Source organism: Nelumbo nucifera, chromosome 3 (assembly GCF_055504915.1).
Source record: "Nelumbo nucifera cultivar China Antique chromosome 3, China Antique-T2T, whole genome shotgun sequence".
Lineage (NCBI taxonomy): Eukaryota > Viridiplantae > Streptophyta > Magnoliopsida > Proteales > Nelumbonaceae > Nelumbo > Nelumbo nucifera.
In genome coordinates, this window is record NC_142651.1 from 76,734,787 (window position 1) to 76,757,947 (window position 23,161).

Sequence of the window (23,161 nt, forward strand, 5' to 3'; positions counted from 1 at the left end):
GGGTCCCCATAAGCATGAGCATTCTCCCTTGCCTTTGCTTCTCCATTAGTGTTCACTTGTTCTCAACCTGTCTTATTGCCCTTTTCAAGAAAGGAATCTTAATCTTTATTATATTATTACAAATATGTGTTTAATCTCGGTTTGACTCGAGATTGGAGATGTCCGTGATGTGCAGCTGTATGTTGTACTGTCAGTAGATCCCATTGCGTTTGGCTCAAAGCTTGAAAACTCATGTATAATACGTGTGATTTATATGTATTAATGCTTTTTTTTGAAGAAAATGTCCTGAATTTCTTATTTTTCAAAATATAGAAAAACGTGGAAAATAAATATATAATAAACAAATAATTCAGATTTCTAACAAAAATTTGGTATTTTTTGACTTTATATACATTTTTTTAACTGATAGGGCAGAGGTCTTGTAAAACTATAGTTGAAATCCTATTGTACACAATTTGTTTTCATCTATTTATTTAGATTTCTATATCAAGAAAGATTTTGAATGATTTGAATTAAAAACATGTGAAAATCAAATAACTTATTCGTTAAAAAAACCATCATCACCATCAACGCCTTTTCCCAACCACATGGGTAGGCCTTTAAGAATCCAGTTTCTTCATTCCTTTATGTGAGTTAGTTTGGGCTTTGCATAGGAAGAGTGCAAATGGGATTCAGTTCATAGTTGCGCTCTGATTCAGTTTTGCTAGTGTTTGGTAAGGATGTTTCCGTGTCTTGAAAATTACAACAAAAAACATTTTAAGACCTGTTTGCATTCAAAATAATAGCAAATTTTGCATAAAGTAAATGGATGCAAATTTTGCACTCGAAGTTGATCAATGTTAAAAAGATATATTTCTGATGAAGCCCATGGAATTGGCTCAAGCTAGAGAGCTCCCAATGACCTAAACTGGCCCAACTACCTATCTGATCTGGTACTCATCTCCCTTTGACATCTCTTCTATATATAGGTATGACCTCCTCGGATAAAAGATACACAATACACCACTTCCCAACTCCTTTCTTCCTATCTTTCCTTGCCAACCAATCTCATTGGCTTGGCCCGGTTACCCCTTGCTCACTGACTTAAGCATTGGAGAGATCTCACCCTGGGGATATATCTTGGGACTCTCCCCTTTTGTAGGCCTATGGAAATAGCCCAGTCCGATTGCTTATTGTCGTGCCCAAAATTATTACTCTTGGTTAAGTGGTCGTTGAAGCATAGCTTTAGGCGTTGAATCCACAAAGAAATTGATTAAACCAAGGCTTCGGGATGAAAAGTAGTATTGTGATGAACAAGGCTTTAGGATTCACTTGATTGATTTGTTCAATTGTTCTCAATTTGATTCCTACTTATTACTTAATTACAAGTTTTGCATCCCAAACAAACAATCGAAAAGTATAACTTTAAAAACCAACGACAAGACCAAAAGTATTTGTTCTGAGAAAATTAATTTCAATGAAGAACAAAATGATCTATTCGTACAAGCTATCCAAGAACGACAATATATCAAACCGACAGTATTGCAATAAATGATCAACCCATAAAATAAATCTACCCAATCAATTATTTTCTAACAAATTGCACATAAAAAGAGCATGACTAATCTTATGGAAAATGAAGAATATAATCTTTGGGTTTATCAAAAAGATAATAAAAGAAGTCTTTCAAGAACAAAATTAAACATTGAAATCTCTCAAGGAATCAAAATAAAATAATAACTAAAACTCATCGATCAAGATCCTCCCTAGCCTTGTTGAAGCTTTAGCCGCGCTTGGACGTCATTCTCTCCTTTTCTCTTCTGTGAAATATTGAGAAAATAATGCCAAAACAACCTTTGGAAGTTGGCTCCCTTTTAGGCATTTTAAACAAAAATGTTGAAAAAAGATCACAAATGCTATCAAGATTACTTCAATTATAACTTCCAAAAGTGAATGTGTGTGAACTAAGCAAATCCTTCATACCACAAACCGCAACACATAGCCTTGAGAATTAATCAAAGTAAAACCCTCAACTCCATATCCTCATAGGTAAACCGTTTTAGGGCAAGGGATTTCTCTCATGGAGTTGGAAATTAGATAATCACTCAAAGAAAAGGCCGAATTTATGCACAAACAAACAAATGATCATTGATCAGAAGATAGGAAAATTAGTTGTTGAGAACTCCACCATTCTTACCTCAAACTAGCTTCAGGATTTCAATTAGTCAAATATGAGAGCAATACAAATAGAAATTGAGCCTAGTGAGAAAGATTGTTCCCCAAGAAAAGAAGTCTGTCTTTTGAATTAACGAAAGACTTTATTGTACTGAGTATTCTTCTTTAATTTTTTTTTTGATAATGCAAAGTAGGGAAAGTGCAGAGTTTCTCACATAACTAATATTACACATGTTATTCTAAAGGCTTCACATAACATAACACGAACTAGCTCCCCCTCTTTTTTTTTCGGAAATTGACTAATATTATCCTTCAGCGTATCATCCAAGCATTCCTCAAACCAAGTAATGTCATTTTAAACAGCAACTAACCAATTCAATAGATCAATGAAAGTTCATAAGTTGTTTCCTCAACTCTCCACTCACTCACAAAATATGTGTCTAGAAAAATGTGTGCTTAAACATGACAATTCTCTTAGCTATATATATTGAACATCCATCTAACCACAAAGCTTAATATTGTGCGCAAAAAGTTTTCAAAAGTTATTCCTTGATAATCAAGATAAAAAAAGTAACTTAAACCAAACAATTTTGAAATCATACCTAGATAGAAAAGCAGAAAATTCAATCTAAGCTTCTCAAACATGCAATGCAAACTTATTCACACAAAAACTACCAGAATAAAAACATTAAGCAATGTGTTGGTTGTCTCTCTTTCACACAAGAAGAATGTATGTAAAAAGTAGGCATAGAATGTGCATGCAATGCTACCACCCCCAACCTGAACGAGATAGTGTCCTCACTGGCATAAAAATAAAAGAAATAACAGAGCAAAGGATAGAGGACACCTGAATGACGGGCTGAGACTAAACCTGCAAATTTATCAACTAGAAGAAGGAAACATAAAAACTAATAAAAGAAAAACAAAAACAAATAAAAGAAAAGAAAGATAAAAATGGTAGTGCAGAAAGATAGAACCTAATTAAGCATTGTAGACTGGAGCTACAAGAGTGAGCTACTCAGGTTGGTCTACCCTTTCCACATAATGCTTCAACCGTTGTCCATTAACTCGAAAAACTCTCCCATCGGTCGGATCCTCAATCTCAACAACACCACTGGGGAAGACTTGTTTCACCACAAATGGACCTTTCCATCTAGATCTCAGCTTTCCTTGGTGGAGATGCAAATGGGAATCATAAAGATGCACCCATTGGTTTGGCTCAAAATTCTTCCTTAGGATCTGTTTATCATGAGCCACTTTTAGTTTAACCTTGTAGATCCTAGAATTATCATATGCATTGTTCCTCAGTTCTTTCATCTTTGACAACTGTAACTTCTTTTGAATATCTGCAACATTTGAATCGAAATTAAGTGCTTTGACAGTCCAATAAGCTTTATGCTCAAGCTCTACAGATAAATGACACGCTTTCCCATAAATGAGTCAGTATGGTGACATCCCAAGGACAGTTTTATAAGCAATACGGTATGCCCAAAGTGCATTAGAAAGGCATAAAGACCAATCCTTGCGGTTCAGGTTGACCGTCTTTTCCAAAATTTGCTTGACCTCCCTATTAGCTAACTCAACTTGCCCATTGGTCTATGGATGGTAAGCAGTTGACACCTTGTGAATAACGCCGTACCTATGCATCAAAGATTCAAAAGAACGATTACAAAAATGTGCCCCTTGATCACTAATAATCACATGTGGCGTACCATACCTAGATAACACATTTTCTTTCAAGAACTTAACAACAACTTTGTTATCATTAGTACGACACGACACAACTTCAACCCATTTAGACACATGGTTAACAGCAAGAGGAATATAAAGATAGACAAAAGAAGGTGAAAATGACCCCATGAAATCAATACCCCAACAATAAAAAATCTTAATAACCAGGATGAGGTTAAGGGGCATCATGTGACGACGAGTTAATGTACCTAGCTTCTGGCACCTATCACAAGAACGACAAAAAGCATTAATATCCTTAAACAAAGTAGGCCAGCAAAGACCACTTTGCAAAACCTTTGCAGTAGTCTTCTTCATAGAAAAATGGCCACCACAAGTTTAGAATGACAAAAATTAAGGACACTATTAATCTCACCATCTGGAATGCAACGCCTCATGATTTGGTTAGGGCAATACTTAAACAAATAAGGATCATCCCAATAAAACTTTCTTACCTCAACCAAGAACTTACGCTTATCTTGTGCACTCCAGTTCGATGGAAATTCACCTGAAACCAAGTAATTAACGATGTGGGCATACCATGACACTTGGCTAACGGTGAACAAGTGCACGTCAAGGAAATCATAATGGGTGGGTCATTATCAGTAGAGTTATTGAACTCCAATCGAGACAAATGATTAGCCACTACATTTTCAACACCCTTCTTATCCTTGATCATTAGATCAAATTCCTACAAAAGAAAAATCCACCTAATCAAGCGAGCCTTAGCATCCTTCTTAGAAAGAAGGTGCTTAAGAGTTGCATTGTCAGTAAACACAGTAATAGGTGAACCAATGAGATAAGCATGGAATTTGTCTAAAGCAAAAACAACAACTAGTAGCTCCTTTTCAATTGTAGAATAATTCCTTTGAGCACTATTAAAAGTTCTATTAGCATAATAAATAACAAAGGGCTTCCCCTCCCTTTGTTGGCCTAAAATAGCTCCCATTGCATAGTTACTAGCATCACACATAATCTCAAACGGAAGGTTCCAATTTGGTGATTGCATGGTTGGTGCAGTGGTTAGCTTAGTGATGAGTGTTCTAAGAGCTTCTTCACACTTTGGCGTCCAATTGAACTCAACATCTTTGACTAGGAGGTTGCATAATGATCATGATATAGCAGAAAAATTCTGTATGAACCTCCTGTAAAAACTAACTTGTCCAAGAAAAGACTAGACTTCTCTTACCATTTTAGGTGTGGGTAATTTAGAGATCAACTCCATTTTGGCCTTGTCAACCTCTATTCCTCTTTCAGACACGATGTGTCCCAAAACAATACTTGAAGTCACCATGAAATGACATTTCTCCCAGTTAAGCACAAGTCCTTTTTCTTCACACCTAGTCAAAACCACTTTCAAGTTAGGTAGGCAAGAAACAAAAGAATCACCAAAAACAGTTAAATCATCCATAAAGAATTTCATGCCTTTTTCAACCATATCAAAAAACACACCAAGCATGCATCGTTGAAAAGTAGCTGGAACATTACATAAACCAAATGGCATCCTACGGAAAGCATAAGTACCAAAAGGACATGTAAAAGTAGTCTTATCCTGACTTTCTAAAGCTATCTCAATCTGATAATAACCTGAATAACCATCAAGAAAGCAATAGAAAGGATGGCCAACCACACGTTCTAAGATTTGATCAATAAATGGCAACGGAAAATGGTCTTTCTGGGTGGTTATATTTAATTTTCTATAGTTAATGCACATGCACCACCCAGTTACTACCCTAGTAGGAACAAGAACTCATTGTTAACTACTGTGACCCTTGATTTCTTTGGCACAACCTGTGTAGGGCTAACCCATTTACTGTCAGATATAGGATATATGATTCCTACATTTAACAATTTTAAGACCTCATTTTTAACAACTTTTTTTATCATTGGGTTCAATCTTCTTCAGGGGTCTCTATGTGGGATATCTTCTTCTTCTAAATGAATCCTATGGGAACATATCAGTGGGCTTATACCTTTAATATCAGCTCTAGTCCAACCTAGTGCAGCCTTATGTCCTCTTAACAGATTTATCAATTTCTCATATTGCTTAGCACTAAGTTTAGAAGATACTATAACAAGAAAGGTGTCACCTGGTCCCAAAAATGCATGTTTCAATCCTTCAGGTAGTGGGGATAATTCCACTTTGGGTGTCTCTATAGAAGATGGCTTCGACTGGTCTTTCTCACACGACAATTCCTCAAAGTGTGGTTGCCAAAACTTCTTCTACTTATCCTACATGTCATTATAAATAGAGGAAACATTAGAAACATCAATAACAAGATAAAATGAAAGTTCATAATTCAAATCATAATCATAGAGGAGGTATTCTAAAGATTTAGAATTTTCCCTTTCATCTACTTCCTCTGCAATGAGAGAGTCTATCATGTAGGTATGATAGCACTTGTCCTCGTCTCGGGGCTGCTTCCCAACATGAAAAATGTTCACTTCAAGAGTCAAATTCCCAAATGAAAGTTTCATCAAACCATTCCTCCAATTAATAAGAGCATTGGTTGTAGCAAGGAATGGCCATCCTAAAATAAGCGGAATCGTCGACTCACTATCAATTACAATTGAATATCTAGAACCAGAAAATCAACAGGATAATAGGACTTATCAATATGAAGCAAAACGTCTTCTACTACCCCCCTCGGTTTCCAAATAGAACGGTTAGTCAGCTGTAACACCATGGATGTGGGTTTTATCTCTCAAAGACCTAATTTCAAGTAATCTGAATAAGGCATTAAATTTATACTTGCTCTTAAGTCCAAGAGAGCTTGACCGAACTCTTGTATCCCAATATGGTAGGCAATTTTGGGGCACCCTGGCGGCGTTCTCTACTCAATCACCACACTTACCTGTTCTGTCAAAAATGTAGTTTTCTTGACATGGTGTTTCCTTTTCATGGTGCATAGATCCTTGATCACCTTGGCATAAGCCGGTACTTACTTAATCACATGCAACAAAGGTAAATTAATCTTAATTTCTTTGAAATGTTCCAAAATCTCACCTTGGTTGTCTGAAACTTTTCCTCCAGATTTGAGAGCTTGGGGAAAACGAACTTGGACCGTAAACTCCTTTTCTGGCTCTTTTGAGGGGGCATTTTCAGTTCTACTCCAAGTGGTGACACTTGTGCGAGGTGGGCTCAGCAAAGGCCTATCTAAAACCTTACCATTGGAAGTAGTGATGGCGTGGACCCCTTGGTGTTCTCCAAATCAGAGGTGGATTCCTGTACCATATGTGACCCCTTCAGATTGGTTTGAGGCTGAGATGGAATTTTGCCTCTCTCTTGTATAGTAAGAGCATTGGTAAGCTTAGTTATCTGACTCTTGATATCCTTGTTCTCTTTAACCACCTGCGCAAGAACAGATTCAAAATTTTGGTTAGTCTTATTTTGTGCCTCCACAAATGCTTGAAGGGTTTCCTCTAAAGGATTCTTATTCGGTCGAGCATTGTATTGAGGTGCAGGATAAAGTCTGGATGGTTGCGCCTCTACACTCCAATTATTGTTGGACGGTGTGGGTTGGTTTTGATCAGCTTTCCAACTAAAATTGGGATGGTTCCTTCAGCTAGGGTTATAGGTCTCTGAATCGGGTGAGAAAGGTTTCTTATACATTCCTAAGGCATTACACTGTTCTTCATAAACTTCTCTCATCTCACCATAGGTTGGGCAATCTTGAGCTAAGTGATCCAATCCCCCACAGACAAAACATGAAGTTTGAGTTTCTACCATGGCAACCATGTGGATGACTTTATTATTCCTCATCTTTTTGTTTGTTAATCAAGTCGAACTCGATCCCAATGAAGCCCGACTTATGAGCCTAATTGAATCCAATACATACATACATACATACATACATACATACATACATACATACATACATACATACATACATACATACATACATACATTCATACATTCATACATGCATACATGCATACATACATACATACAAACATACATACATACATACATTCATACATGCATTATTATATATACAATAAATGATTTTTATAATTCTTATTTTTCGTATGTAAAATAAAATATGTTTGAGTTTCTACCATGGCAACCATGTGGGTGACTTTATTATTCATCTTTTTGTTTGTTAATCAAGCCGAACTCGATCCCAATGAAGCCCGACTTGTGAGCCTAATTGAGTCCAATACATACATACATACGTACATACATACATACATACATACATACATACATACATACATACATACATACATACATACATACATACATACATACATACATGCATACATGCATACATACATGCATACATGCATACATACATGCATACATACATGCATACATACATACATACATACATACATACATACATACATACATACATACATGCATACATGCATACATGCATTATTATATATACAATAAATGATTTTTATAATTCTTATTTTTTGTATGTAAAATAAAATATAATTTTTATATGTATAATTTTTACTTTTATAGGAAGCTTGGCTCATGGTCATGCTCGAGCGAATCCAAACTCGAACTTACAAACTTTTGAGCTGAGACGAATTAAAACTCAAGTCTCTAGCTCGAATTGAGCTCGAGCTCGAGTCTAACATTATTTTGACATGCCAAGTTTAAATCGAGATATTCGGCTCAACTCAGATTCAAATCCACTCCTAGTTGAGACCTAGTAAAATAGTACTAATATCCAAAAAGGTAACATTATATACATAAACTAACAAACAGGCCATGCGCATGCCTTGAAACATCAAATGTTTTTAAATGAGAAATTAATGTTTTGCTAGAAAAGTTAGGATTGGGATTTTCCTTGATGAGATGGTCCCCAAGCTTTTATATATTTTTATTTTTTTTATTTTATTGAGCACAATTCAAAGTGTCAATGCAATAAGATAAAGAAGAATCTCATATAAGAAGCTTGTAAATGATCTGTCAAAGATCAAATGAGAAGCTGCACATAGAAATGGAAGTGACTAAATTTCTGCAATTACCATATTTTTTTTTATGTTTTGGTTTGTTCTTTGCAGTTTCGTTTTAGCTTGTGTTAGCTGATATAAGCGATTTTCTAGTAGCAATTATTGTATTTTTTTAAGGGTTAAGGGTTCTCAGTTCCGTCTCCTTAACATGGGTTGTTTCTTTTAGAGTGTATTTGGTTGCCGAGATAGTTGGTCGAGAAAAAAAATGGGAAGAGAATTTATTATTTTCTCATTTTGTTATCCTGTGTTTGGTTGTTGAACAACGTATATATGGCAGTTGCACCATTTCTAATAGCTGATGTGGCAAATTGAGGAACCACATGTCATCTCAGATTTGCAATGCAATGCACGTGGGCATTTGCTTTGGTTTAATTACCTAGGTCAACAAGTTAACCCGTGAAGTCGACAATAAAAATTACAAATAAACTCATGGCCAAATAATGGGATCAGATAGGTTAGAAACAAAATCAATACACAACGAGTTAGGCAATCTATCAAGAGTGAACATGCCAGTGTTTTGTATACATGGAGCCCACGTGGGATCCACATCTTATGCATATGGAACAATGGCGTGTTCATTCTTGATAAGTTGCCTAATCCGTTGTTCATGATTTTGTCTCTGACCCATGATCAGGACCTCAAATAAATTAATCAGCAGTTCAACTGTCCAAATCTGCAGGTCATAGGTTTTTTCTTTTTTTTTTTTTTTTTTTCTGTGCAATATAATGTGTTATAGGGTAACTAGACCAAGAGTTGGGATTGGGTCACCTGATCACTGGTCCAATTGGCTAAATTGACAAAGGATTCAAAACATTGGTCACTATTTTACTTATTTCTATTTCCTTTTATATTCATTGTCTATCAACCAAACAAACCTTTAATATCAACTAGTAAGTGTGCACATGCTTTACACGTGACAATTCAAGATGATGATAGTGATAGTAATTATGTATCCAAAATTTCCTATAAACTTTTTGTATTTTTTATCTTTTGTTTTTATATTTTATTTTATTTTTTATTATTAATCAGATCAGATTGCAAAATATTAATCTGATTATATAAACAATTCATCCGAATATGTGATAATCGAATTAAGTTATAAAGTTTCAAGTATCATTGACAGACCTACCTATTTGGCTAGAGTCTTCTTTTTGTAATGTTTTATCTTTTTGGTGTATCTTTTTTTTATTCATTTATAAAAAAATATAAGATTTAAATAAACGGAATTGAATGATGTTAAAAGTAGTAGTTCAATTTATAATTGAAGCCTCACAGTTAAATAGGGATTAAGTTAAAAAATGAGTATTTTAGTTAAAAGAAAGTTTTACAATCTTATTCATATTTTTAGCCAAACAAGTGGTACATAAGCACTCTATATTTTGGACTCAGTTGTAATTTTGGGGGTTGGAAAGTTGGTGTCTATTTGTAACTTTCACAATTACTTTTTGTGCCTCTTTAATTAATTTAATGAAATGTTCTTCAGAGTATTGATAAAAAAGAAATAGTAGTGTAAGTATAGAATATAGACGTGTTCAATTTTTTCTATGATTTTTTTTTGTATTTCTGTGTAAAAGTATTTTTGATATGTCGTACTTACTTTTTGTTTAAATATGATAAATATATGATATTATACATGTGCTTAAATTTTTTTGCAAAATTTATATATTTTTTCATTTATGTATTTTTATATTTTGTTAATTTTATTATTTATTTATAATATTAAAGGTTAACACATTTGTTCCAAAAGTTGAACTATAGATCTTTGCCAAACAGTAAAATAATTTCATTTTTGATCAGTTCTAAATTATGTATTTCATTTTCATTATCAATAAAAATAATTATTGATTATTAGAATTATTTTTGAAATTGATTAACAAAAATATCATAAATATGTCTAATTTTTTCTATATTTTTGTAATTTTTATATTTGTTTCTATTTTAAAAACTCTATTACCTAACTATGACTCCATAAGTTGATCAATTTTATTTGGATGGTTGAATTGTTTAGCCACCAATTGGATAAAGAATGGTTTTGCTTTTGAGTTAGATTTAAAACATATGGGTTTATATTGTTTAAATTATTGACATACATCTAATTGGTAGCCTTTATTAGTGAAAAATAACTTAAATATTGGATTTAATAAGAAAAATATGGGAGTTAATACCTTAACTATAAGATTTAATGGGAGGGTATTAAATGAGGTAGAAAGTAATAACTGAAATTACATTTCCAACCCTTATAATTAAAGATTGACTAAATACATAAATATGAACATTTTAGTAGCCATAAAAGCTAACAAGTTATAATAAAATGGATTTTATACCCTTTGTCAAACAAAATACAAATAGAAGGTAATTTTAATCCAAAAAGCTTTCATTCTACATCTTCACTTTTATATATAATATAGATGAAATTTTCTCCCAATTATTTATTTATTTATTTTGGTACAACTCTCCCTAAGTATGGAGTGTAACTAGAATGAAAAAGATGTAATTTTATGTGATTTCTCTGAATAGCTACCTGGATCCAGACTATTGTATTGACCTTAGGTTTCCTTAGGTAAGATGGTAAAAACAAATTAAAAAAAAAAAAACCTTTTGAATCCGGTGTTGGCTATTCCGTTGGAGACAGTTAAACAGTACAACTTGTTGGGGGCACAGAATTTGAAATCTAAATTAGACTGACACTATTTTCTAGTAACCAAACAATATAGGTATTGGTTAAACCTCTTCCTTTTGATTCACATAACTGGTGCTTGCAGAAGCTAGAACTTTTTTTAAGGCTTGCAAGTGACTGGATTTGGGATTTAGAGATGTTATGATCGTGATTTTGAAAACCGGATGGAGCGGACGGTCGGACCAGTTAACTCAGGAACTGGTCATGTCTCAGGGTCTGGCTTGAGACCCCAAAACTGTTCGATCGGAGTTCAGACCAGATGGTTGGAACATTTTCCTGGGACCAGTAGTCCAATTTTCGAAACCATGATTATTATTGAGGATGATGCAAAGTTCATCATCGATCTTTTGTTGTTGGTGGAGATTCTTAGTCCACCTTGGTGTACCAAAAACCTGACTGCTTCTCGTAGGGATGTCAATGGGTCAGGCCTGGGTCGGATCTAGTTAGAAATGGAATCGATCTGATAAGAAAAATATGAAGGACCCGGAGCCAAATCGGATCTGACAGTGTCTATAATTTTTAGACCTAGAATAAAACCGATTGGTTCTTGTGTCAATTGGGTCTGACCCAATGGACTCAATTACAATAAATTGATAATTATATATATAACTTGGGTTGAGTCTGAATCAATTTGAGACTGGATGAAACCAATTCCAAACCAATAATAATCGGGACAATATATTAGGACCCAAAATCGGCCCATTGGTTCAAGTTTTCGGAACCAAAATTGATTCAATCGATTGGATCCATCAGATATGTCGGGTCGGACCTGTCCCATTGACAGCCCTAACTTCTCACAGGGATTTCTGTTTTCGCCTCAACTCTTGTTTGATCAAGAAAGAAGAATCTGTTGTACTCCAAGAAATTGTAATAGTGTGGTTCACTCTATGGACAAATTTACTCTTTCTTGTACTCGTTCTGTTTCTTGGTCTTCAATCTTTTCTTTCCATGAAGATATTGATAAGGGGTAATTTGGTCTGATCTATCATGTTGCGACACGTGGCCTTTGGGTGACATCTCAGCGCTGAGTAAGCAAACTAGCTCGACAAGTCAGCTTAGAGTACCTCGTTTAGGCCGACCTCTACCTCGGCAGGGCCGAATTGACAGACCTTATAAGATTACAACGACTTGTCCTAGAAGCCGGCCGAGCTGTAGGAGTTCATGGAAACCTGCGAGGAAGAGCCCGCTTACCTAGCAATACATTACCAAGCCGGGATCCCTGAAGCGCTGATACCTCGACCGTTAGACCGGCCTACCACATCGCACACCTCGGAGTTACTCGGGTAGATCATAACCCGCGTGAATCTCGCAACCGACATATTAATGCGCCCGATAAAGCGGTAATGGTTCGGTGAGAAGCATGACCACACACTCTCAAACTCTCTCAATTTCCTAAAGAACTCTCAAAAACTCTCTGACTTAAGCATCGGAGTTCCCTCCCCAGGTAAAGACAACTCGGGCACTCTAATCTCCTTCTTGTAGAATATTTCAGCTCGGCCACCTTTCAGCTTGGCCTAGCACAGTTCGACCCTAACTAGGAAATATCCCAATTAGAGTCCGAGTTAGCAGACACGAGGGAGCTTCCAGATTATGTGACATCAATTGGTGCCGTCTGTGGGAACTCTGAAATGAAAAAGCTAAGTACTCTTCCTTTACATTCCTTTCGAAAGAATAAGAACCAATGGCTTCTTCAAGCAACCAGCCCGCCAACAATGGACAAGTGCCCACCGTTGCCATTGGGCAGGTTGACGTTCCTCTGAACCCGGTCAATGTACCAGAGAATGTGAACGCGCCTCCTCTTGTGGTCAAGCCTATAGCAGCTCCCACAATAGTCGATGCACGTCAATTCTATGATCTGGTATAGTGTGTTCGAGGAATGAACAATCAGCTCAAATTATGGGAAAGCAAGTTCACTTTCATGGTGGGAGAATAGCAGCAACAACAACAATGGCATCACCAGCAACAGGTACCGCCTCCTAGGCATGTACTATGATAGAACACCGATCATAATCAACTCGACAACCAGAACTCGGTCCGGACCAGAGCCAACAACTAAATTCAGGTTCCTTGCCAAGTTCCAAAACTTGTCCGAGAACTAGCTTGCAATTGACCTCAAGTTGACAACGTGGCCCTTGAACCCCACCAGATCAAGTTGCTTGTAGAAAGCCGAGCCACAACTCTTATCGATATAGAGGCTGCTAGTTAGCCAGAAGGGTCCATGAGAAGGTGCAGGAGGCACGCCCACCGTGCCGAAAAGAAGAGTTAGTTAGAAGGGTCCAAGAGAAGGCGCAGGGGAACGCCGGACAATAAGGCAGACAACAAGGCATAAAGCAAGGTGAGCGGCAATGTGGTAAGTCAAGCAGGACTTCTTCTGGAGAACTGCTCATCACTCGGGAATCTCCATTCGCACTAGAGGTTCTTTAGGCCCCAAGGCCAAAGAATTTCAGAGCGCTCGTCTTCGAGACTTACAAAGGTTCAACCAACCCGGTAGAGCATGCCGACAACTTCCATGCCCTAATGCTACTACACGGAGCCAATGATGCAAGCATGTGCATCGCCTTTCCAACTACTTTGAGAGAAGAAGCTCGATTGTGGTACATCGGGTTGGTGCCTAGTTCTATAAAAAACTGGAATCAGTTCACCAATCTATTAATTACTCATTTTATAACAAGTAAAAAACACTCAAAGTTAGCTACTTGTTTGTTAAATGTAATTCAAAAACAAGGAGAAACCTTTTGTGAACATATAAGGAGGTTCAATGTAGAACACTTGTAGATCCCAAACCTGAATCCTACCGTCCAGCTCATCGCAGCCAAGAGCATCACCCCGACCTACGCTGGGAGATAGAGTTGAACCCCCAGCTACCATGGAAGAATTCCTTGACGTAGCGGAGAAGTTCATCAAGGCAGAAGAAGCACTTGGATCGGGGTCGAGCTGTTTGGGAAAAGAAAGCGGACTGAAGAAGAAGCGGGCAATAGTAAGAACAAATGGATAAGTAAATCTCCCAAAAGAAGCAGATCGCTAAGAAGCAGAAGCAATAGCTCGCCTCAAAGAAAGAATAAGTCTCCACCTCGGGGATCAAACCAACGAACTAGTACCCCACCTTTGTATACTAGAACTTTCACTCCCTTGAATGCAAAAAGGAGAGAAATTTTAATGCAAACAAAATCCAATAACTATGTAAAGTGGCTTCTTAGGATGAAGGGATGAAGGGCGACCCAAGCACTAGAAATCCCAACAAATACTACCACTTCCATCGCGATGTTGGCCATGACACAAAAAATTGTTGGAATCTCAAAAATGAGATCGGAGATCTAATCAAGCAAGGATACCTTAAGCACTTCATCAAAGAAGAACACTGACCTGAAGAGTAGAACAGAAAAGCACCCCAAACAAGCAGGGAGCAAGAAATAGCTCCCCGAAACCAACAGCAGGAGCGACTTGTCCGGGGGTTCATTAATATGATCACTGGAGACCACCTCAACAGGGATGAATTCAGTCAGAGAACTAGAACATGAAGATGATAATCTGCCAAAGCGCCCAAGAAAGGAAGAAGTCATCTACTTCACTGAAGATGACATGCGCGGAGTGTAGTATCCGCACGACGACACTTTGGTGGTAAGGTTACGAATCAATGACTTTAAGGTGAAAAGGATTTTGCTCAACTCTAAAAACTCGACAGACATTATATTTTTAAAGGCCTTTGAGTGCATTGATCTGGGAAAGAAGGATCTCCAGCTCACAGACAAACCCCTAATAGGCTATAGCGGGGAAGTAGTTCGTCCAGTTGGCAGCGTAAGGGTACTAGTCGAGGCAGGCTCGCCTCCTAACATGGTTCGGTTTGATCATGACTTCCTTGTGGTCGCCAGCCCCTCCCCGTACAATGCCATACCGGGCTGACCTATCCTGCACACCCTTTAGGTGGTCGTCTTGACATACCATCTGGTAGTAAAATTCCCGACAGATATAAGCATCAAGGTCATGCGAGGTGATCGATTAGAATCTCGTAAGTGCTACGTAGCTGCCTTGAAGGCAAAGGGCAAGGTTTCCATCGACATAGACCTGGAGCCACCTCCTGAGAATGCAGATGAGTGAGCTCAACCCACTGAAGAAACCATCCTGGTTCCGATTTCAATAACTGAGCCAGAAAAGATAGTGCCGATAGGAGCTCGCCTTATAGAACCAGTGCACTCCAACCTGGTATTTTTCTTGCTTAATAACCTAGATGTATTCACCTGGTCGGTAGCAGAAATGCCTAGCATAGACCCAAGACTTATAACTCATTAATTGAATGTTGACCCTACAGTTAGACTAATCTGGTAGGAGAAAAGGAACCTCGCCCTGGAAAGATGGAAAGTAGTAGATGAAGAAGTAGGAAAGTTGCTAATTGTGGACTTTGTGAAGGAAGTCTAGTACCCGAGCTGGATAGCAAATCCAATGCTGGTGAAAAAGGCCAACGGCAAGTGGTGCATGTAAGTCAAATACATCGACCTAAACCAAGCTTGCCTCAAAGACAACTTCCCTCTCCCCCAGATAGACTGCCTAGTGGATGCGGCCTCAGGGTTTGAGCTGTTGAGTTTCATGGATGCATAGTTCGGTTGCAACCAGATCTCGATGGACCTAGGAGACCAAGAAAAAATGGCCTTTGTGACCGAAACTGGCTTGTATTGTTACAAAGTCATGCCTTTCAGCTTGAAAATGTTGGGGTAACTTTCCAGCAACTTGTAAACCATGTATTTTCAGATTTAATTGACAATAAAATTGAGTGTTATGTTGATGACATGGTTGTCAAAACTTGGTTTTCAAATGATTTAATCGCTAACCTAGACCTTGTTTTCAACGTTTTGAGAAAATACAAGTTGAGACTTAACCCAAACAAGTACGCCTTCAGTGTGATGTCCGGTAAATTCCTTGGATACATTGTTAGCTGATGTGGCATCGAAGCTTACCCAGAAAAAATCCAGGCAATTTTAGATATGCGACTTCTTAGATCAGTTAAGGAAACCCAAAAGTTAATTGGCCAAATAGCTGCCCTAAACTGATTTATGTCTAAATCGGCTAGGAAATGCTTACCCTTTTTAAGGCAATAAAGAAAAACCAAGACTTCGAGTGGACTAAGGAGTGTCAACTCACCTTTGATGAATTGAAAAGATACCTCAGTTCGCCTCCTTTATTGACTAGACTAGAGATCGGGGACGAGCTTAAACTCTACCTCTCTACAAGCGACGAGGCAGTTAGCTCGGTCCTAATAGGAGAAGTAGATAAAGTTCAGTGACCTGTCTACTACGTGAGCAAAGTCCTACACGTTGCTGAGATGAGGTACTCGAACATAGAGAAGCTCGCCTTTGCACTAGTGTAGGTAGCTCAAAAACTAAGGCCCTACTTCCATGTCCACACTATTGTAGTCCTGACTGATTGACCTCTGAGGCAAATTCTTCAGAAGCCCAAGGTCTCGAGGAGACTAACAAAGTGGGCAATAGAGCTTAGTGAATACGACATCCATTATGAGCCACGCCCAGTAATAAAAGAGCAGGTCTTGGCTACTTTATTGCTGAGTGCACCTTCAACTCGCCGGCCCCTGAAGTTGCCGAGCTAGTAACCACATTGGAGGCTTCAACTAGTGTGGCACTGCCCCAACTCACAAGATCGCGACCTGGGACGGGGAGCCCTGGATACTTCATGTAGATGGCTTGTCCAACCAGAGTGGAAGCGGAGCCGGGTTGATACTCTACAAACCTAGCGAGGTGAAACTAGAATACACGTTCCGGTTTTTGTTTCAAGCTTCAAACAACAATGTCGAATATGAGGCACTTCTCATCGGGCTGTCACTAGCAAATGAAGTCGGGGCCAAGCATCTCGTGCTCGTCCAACTAGAGTGGAAGCAGAGCCGGGTTGATATCTACAAACCTAGCGAGGTGAAACTGGAATACGCGCTCCGGTTTTTGTTTCAAGCTTCAAATAACGATGTCGAATATGAGGCACTTATCACCAGGCTATCACTAGCAAAGGAAGTCGGGGCCAAGCATCTCGTGGTTTGCAATGATTCACAACTCATGGCAAGTATAAGGCTCGAGAACCCGCCATGTCAGCCTATTTGGAAAAGGTAAGGGAACTCTTGCCCAACATCCACTCTTGGCACCTACAACAAATTACAAGATCAGAAAACATAGAGGCCAACACTCTCTCCAGGTTGGCCAGCGTAATCGACTTGACCAAGAGAACGGTCTATATAGAAGACCTACCTTGCCCTTCCATAGAGAAGGCAGTAGAGGAGGTCACCCAGATAATGATAGTAGAGCTGAGCTAGATAGATCCACTCCTCGACTACCTGCACTAAGGCATATTGCCAAAAGAACGAATACAACTCGGTGAATAGAATGACAAGCAGCTCACTATGTGATCGTTAGGCGAGCAACTCTATAGAAGGTCCTTTACGTTGCCTTACCTATGGTGCCTACACTAAACTGAAGTAGATTGAGTGTTACACGAGATCCACGAAGGGCTTTGTGGAGGACACTTGGGGGGCAGGGTCATTGCCCAAAAGGCTTTACGACAAGGGTACTACTATCCCACCATGAAGGCGGACATGATTGGCTTGGTCCAGAAATGTGATAACTGCCAGCAACATGCCAACATTTTACACCAACCAGCGACCGGCTTAAAGTACTTGACCAGTCTATGGCCATTTGCACAATGGGGGATAGACTTATTAACCCCCTTCCCACTAGCAAAGTGACAAAATAAGTTCCTAGTGGTAGCAGTCGACTACTTTACAAAGTGGGTAGAGGCCGAGCCACTAGTCACCATAACAACACGCAATGTTCAGAATTTTTTCTGGAGGAATATTGTGTGTAGATTCAGGCTACCAAGGGTATTGATCTCGGACAACGAAAAATAGTTTGAAGATATCAAATTTCAAGATTAGTGTGCACAAATGGGTATAAGGTAGAATTTCACCTTGGTTGCCCATCCCCAAGCCAACGGCCATGCCGAAGTAACTAACAGGGCCATCCTCTGCGAACTTAAAGTTCGTCTTTCCTGAGCTAAAGGTTTGTGGGTGGATGGGCTGCCTAGTGTATTATGGGCCTACCGAACAACTGTTAAAATAGCGACAGGTGAAATGCCTTTTAACTTAACGTATGGAACAGAAATGGAGGTGCCGACCTTGTGATATGAAACATTCGATGATGAAAGTAATGGGGACGACCTACGAACCAATCTCAACTTGGTAAAAGAAGTAAGAGACCTAGCTTACATTCGGATACCAACAACGGGTGGCTCGGTACTACAAAGCTCGAGTCAAAAGACACCAATTTAGGGTTGTGACCTGGTACTCAGGAAGGTCATGGTACTTGAGCCCGGTGTGGGAAAGTTCGGCCCGAACTAGGAAGGCCCCTATAGGGTCTCCAAAGTTATAGGAGGAAATGCGTACGAGCTCGAAACACTCGAAGGGAAGGTAGTGCCCTGGGTGTGGTACATAGACAATCTATGTAAATACTATCTTTGAAAGAAGTATTTTGAGCTATGTTCGCAAGTTCATCAAATTCCACTAAGGCACCCAAACGGACCTGCAGCTTGGCCAAAAGGCGTTAGAGATGAACTACTACAAAAAATTTTTTTGCTAAGGCATTTGACCAACATGGCGACAATCTAACCGGGATGGCATGACAGAGACAAGAAAGAAACCAATCCAAGAAGAAAGCAAGAAATGCAAAATGCTAACTCCATTAATTGAAGAAAGGCCAATGGTCTTACATGTACACAAAAAGAAATCTCAATAGTTCAGACATCAAAAGGGCACACAGGCCCAAGAGAATCTTGCAGAAGCACACAGGCTCCCAGAATTGCTAGGAAGTTGTCACCTGTAGATCGATCAGGCTATTCATCATTGCTGCCCTAGACCTCTTCATCGCCGTTGCCCTCTTGATCTCCTTCCTCGCCGTCACCCTGAACTCGTCGTCATCCTCCTCATCCTCTTCTGGCGTCAATGGCTCCTCATCAACTTGTGTGGCGAGCTCGAGCAGCATGTCATTCATAGAAAAGGAGCCAAATCAAAGGTGGGATGCAGCATTTTCAGGTACCGGCAGTAGAGTTTGAAACCCCTCTTCATCATAGGAATACCATCCTCGGCCTTTTTCTTTTCCTACTCCGAGGACTTCAAGAAATGAGAAACAATCGCCTCCTTAGATTGGTGGATATCCTGAGTATACTTTGACTGCCTCTCCTCTAGTTGACGCACCTGGGCAGCAATGGTGTCTTGGGCCTTAGCCAACTTGCACTGAGCCTCGGTCAGTTTGCACTGCATTCCCTGATTCTACTCATAAAATCGGTGACAATCTTCCTCCGAGCTACGCTGGACCCTTTGCATCTCGGCCTGTAGCGAGTTGATGTTCGCTTGCATCTCACTTCTCTCTTTCTCACTTGCGTGAACATGGTCTAGCAAAACCTGTCCAATGGAGCTCACCTACCAAAAGGAAGTAAGTATGATTAGAACAAACTCCTCATAAACAAAAGAGCAAAAAATTCTATAAGAAGACAAACCCAAACAATATGGTGAGCCATATGAGCTCCGGCTTCAATGGGGTCTAGACTGTGGAAATAGTGAATGTCCTCTAGGAGCAACATGCCCTTGGCCAACCAGATCGCCACCTGAGGGTCAGACACACGATCAAGCATGGAAATGTCGATGACATTGGGGACAAAGCGAGGGATGTCTGAAACATAAGGGCTGGCCTCACGTTCCTCCTGGCCGACATGAGGTTGGAAGGCAGAGGGTCCAGATGAGTACTGGTCCAGATGAGTACAGGAGGAGCGGGGTGTGGCGACCTCACCTCAGCACTTGCCAAGGTCCCCTTCATTGGGGAGCGACAATCCGACTTTCACTTCTTTCTCGAAGCTTTCTTCTCCCTGTTAAGTGCCAACATAAAATCCATGCTCGCCGTATATGAAACATAAGGAACTCCAATTAGACGAGCTAATTGTTACCAAAACAAAAAAATGTAGATGCAGATGACTCAATGGCCGACCTACCTACGTGGCTCAGGCCAGCCTGAATAAGCATGGGCTCAGCCAGAACGCTCCCCACTTCGACTTTCTAGTAGACAAACTCCTGAAGAAACTTACAGCTCCATATCCAAAGACTCACCGAAGCTCCGACAATTGCTTTTCCAAATGGTGCTCATACCCCAGCAACCATCCTTAGAAAGATAGAAGAACTTACCCTTCCAACCTTTAACCTTATTAGGAAAATTAGTCAAAACCATCTGACCACCTTGGAAGGGAAGGTAGAAACAGAAGGATCTTTAATCCTCTGCATGACACACAAGCTAGAAAAAAACATCCATGTTCAAAGGGAAGTTGCAGTGATGGCACAAGCTTATCAGCCCCACCAAGGTATAGATTGCATTGGGACTGAGTTGACCTAGAGACACATCGTAGTATCTCAACAAAGACAATGAAAGGATAGAGGGGGAATCGAAGACTAGCGGCCAGCGCCTCCTCACAGACACACACTGCATCTCAATCATGGTCCCATGGGTAGTAATCGGCACGTAGCTCGATCCAATTATACTCATTGGGTATCTGGTATGTATGGCATAGCTCAACTATACGCTCCACAAATAGCTCAGTCGAGCCAAAGACAGCAACAACTTGCTTGACCTCACTCTTCTTCCCTACTAGGCACCCTCCATAGTATTCTCCAAACGAGTCCTCCCCTAAGGATCTCGCCTCGTCATCTGACCTCTGGTTGGGCGACCTACTGTCAGATTGACTATGAGATGTTGGAAGGACTAGAAATACTCACTGGAAAAGGTGAAAAAGGTTGACGGCGGCAACTAGCAAAACCTCGACAAAGGGAAAACGAAGAGCAATGCTTGGACTACGACCTCCACCAGTCAGACACCACCCTAGAAAGCTCAAAAAATAGTGCAAGTAGGGACCTTAGTGGGGACCCCTTATTTATAACCCGTCTAAAAAAGAATGAATTGTGGAGAGGCACATACAACAAATCTATGGCCAACAACGTGCATAGGAAATTTTAAAATTCGAGATTTGCGCACCTTAAGAGTGTGCTCCTGTTTGAATTTGAAATTAGCGCACCCTTTCCATGTGCCTCTTTTCGAATTTGAAATTAGCGTGCCCTTCTGTATGGCTCTTTTCAAATTTTTGTAGAACGTGCCCTATCCCAAAGTTTGAAATTTGGAACCTGCTGCGAACCAACCCTACCTCAGCTCGAGTCAAGAAAGAGTAAACCAATCGGACCAATTACTTTTATTAAGAGCTACTTCCTTCGCTGGGCTAATGCTGGCTCGAGAGTGGGGGGAAATTGATGAGGGGTAATTCGGTCCAATCTATCATGTTGCGACACATGGCCTTTAGGTGACATCTCGGTGCTGAGTAAGCAAACTAGCTCGGGAAGTTAGCTTGTTGCACCTCGTTCAGGCCGACCTCCACTTTGGTAGGGCCAAACTGATAGATCTCATAAGATTACGATGACCTATCCTGGAAGTTGGCCGAGCTGTAGGAGTTCATGGCGACCTACGAGGAAGAGCCTGGAGCACTAATAGCTCGACCGTTAGACCGACCTACCGCATCGCACACCTTGGTGTTACTCGAGTAGATCGTAACCCCATGCGGATCTCGCAACCTGCACATTAACGCACCCGATAAAGCGGTAACGGTTTTGCGAGAAGCTCAGGCCTGTTACAAGAGGGCTTTGACCACTAGTACCTATAAAAGGCACTTATTTCTATCTGAAAAGTTATGCGTGACCACACACTCTCAAACTCTTTCAATTTCCTAAAGAACTCTTAAACACTTTATGACTTAAGCATCGGAGTGCCCTCCTTGAGTTCGGGGAAAGACAACCCGGGCACTCTAATCTTCCTTCTTGTAGAATATTTCAGCTCAGCCAAGCATAGCTCGACCTTGACCAAGAAATATCCCAATTAGAGTCCGAGTCAGTAGACACGGTGGAGCTTCTAGATTGCACGACATCAGATATCATTTGAAGTGAGATGTAACTATATAATCAAAAAACAAAAGAAAAATTATGTTGAAAATGATTGTTTAAGAAAATTTTCTGAATATACATCCATCATTTTGAAGAATGAATAACAAACTTTAGTAAAGAGGGTTCGAGCTAATATGCTTGAAATTTAAGAGACTCTCTCTTTCCACTTAAAAAAAATAAAAAATCTCCTAAATGACCTTTTTGAGTTGCGAATTCTTTACCAGAAGCCTTTTTGTTGATGTTGTTTCTATAACTATGATTGTAAATGTTACTTTTAAATTTTTAATGCCATGCTACACTGTACTAATAATGGGGATGGTAATTTGTGATCTTTTATTTTGATAAATAGTTCCATATAAAATAAAAAATCCCCATTTATATTAATTGGTTATAATTTTATAAAAAGGTTTTTGGGTATATATATCTTTTCATTAGGACATAAATACTTAATATATTTTAGGGGAGCATCTAAATGATCATTTGTTCCTTCCCTCCTTCAAGGAAAAAGTTAGGACTACAACAATTTTATGTTATTTTTTCCTATTGAAAAATGTTATCTCTCTATTTGGATGTAAATTCTTTACCAAGATTTCTCATGTAAGAAATTTGCTTCTTTG

The 23,161-nt window shown here is 39.3% G+C and overlaps 1 pseudogene; it reads right to left on the minus strand.

The window, feature by feature from the left end:
• Nucleotides 1-3,168: 3,168 nt before the first annotated feature.
• On the minus strand, nt 3,169-19,557 carry LOC109115685 (uncharacterized; annotated as a pseudogene).
• Nucleotides 19,558-23,161: the final 3,604 nt, after the last annotated feature.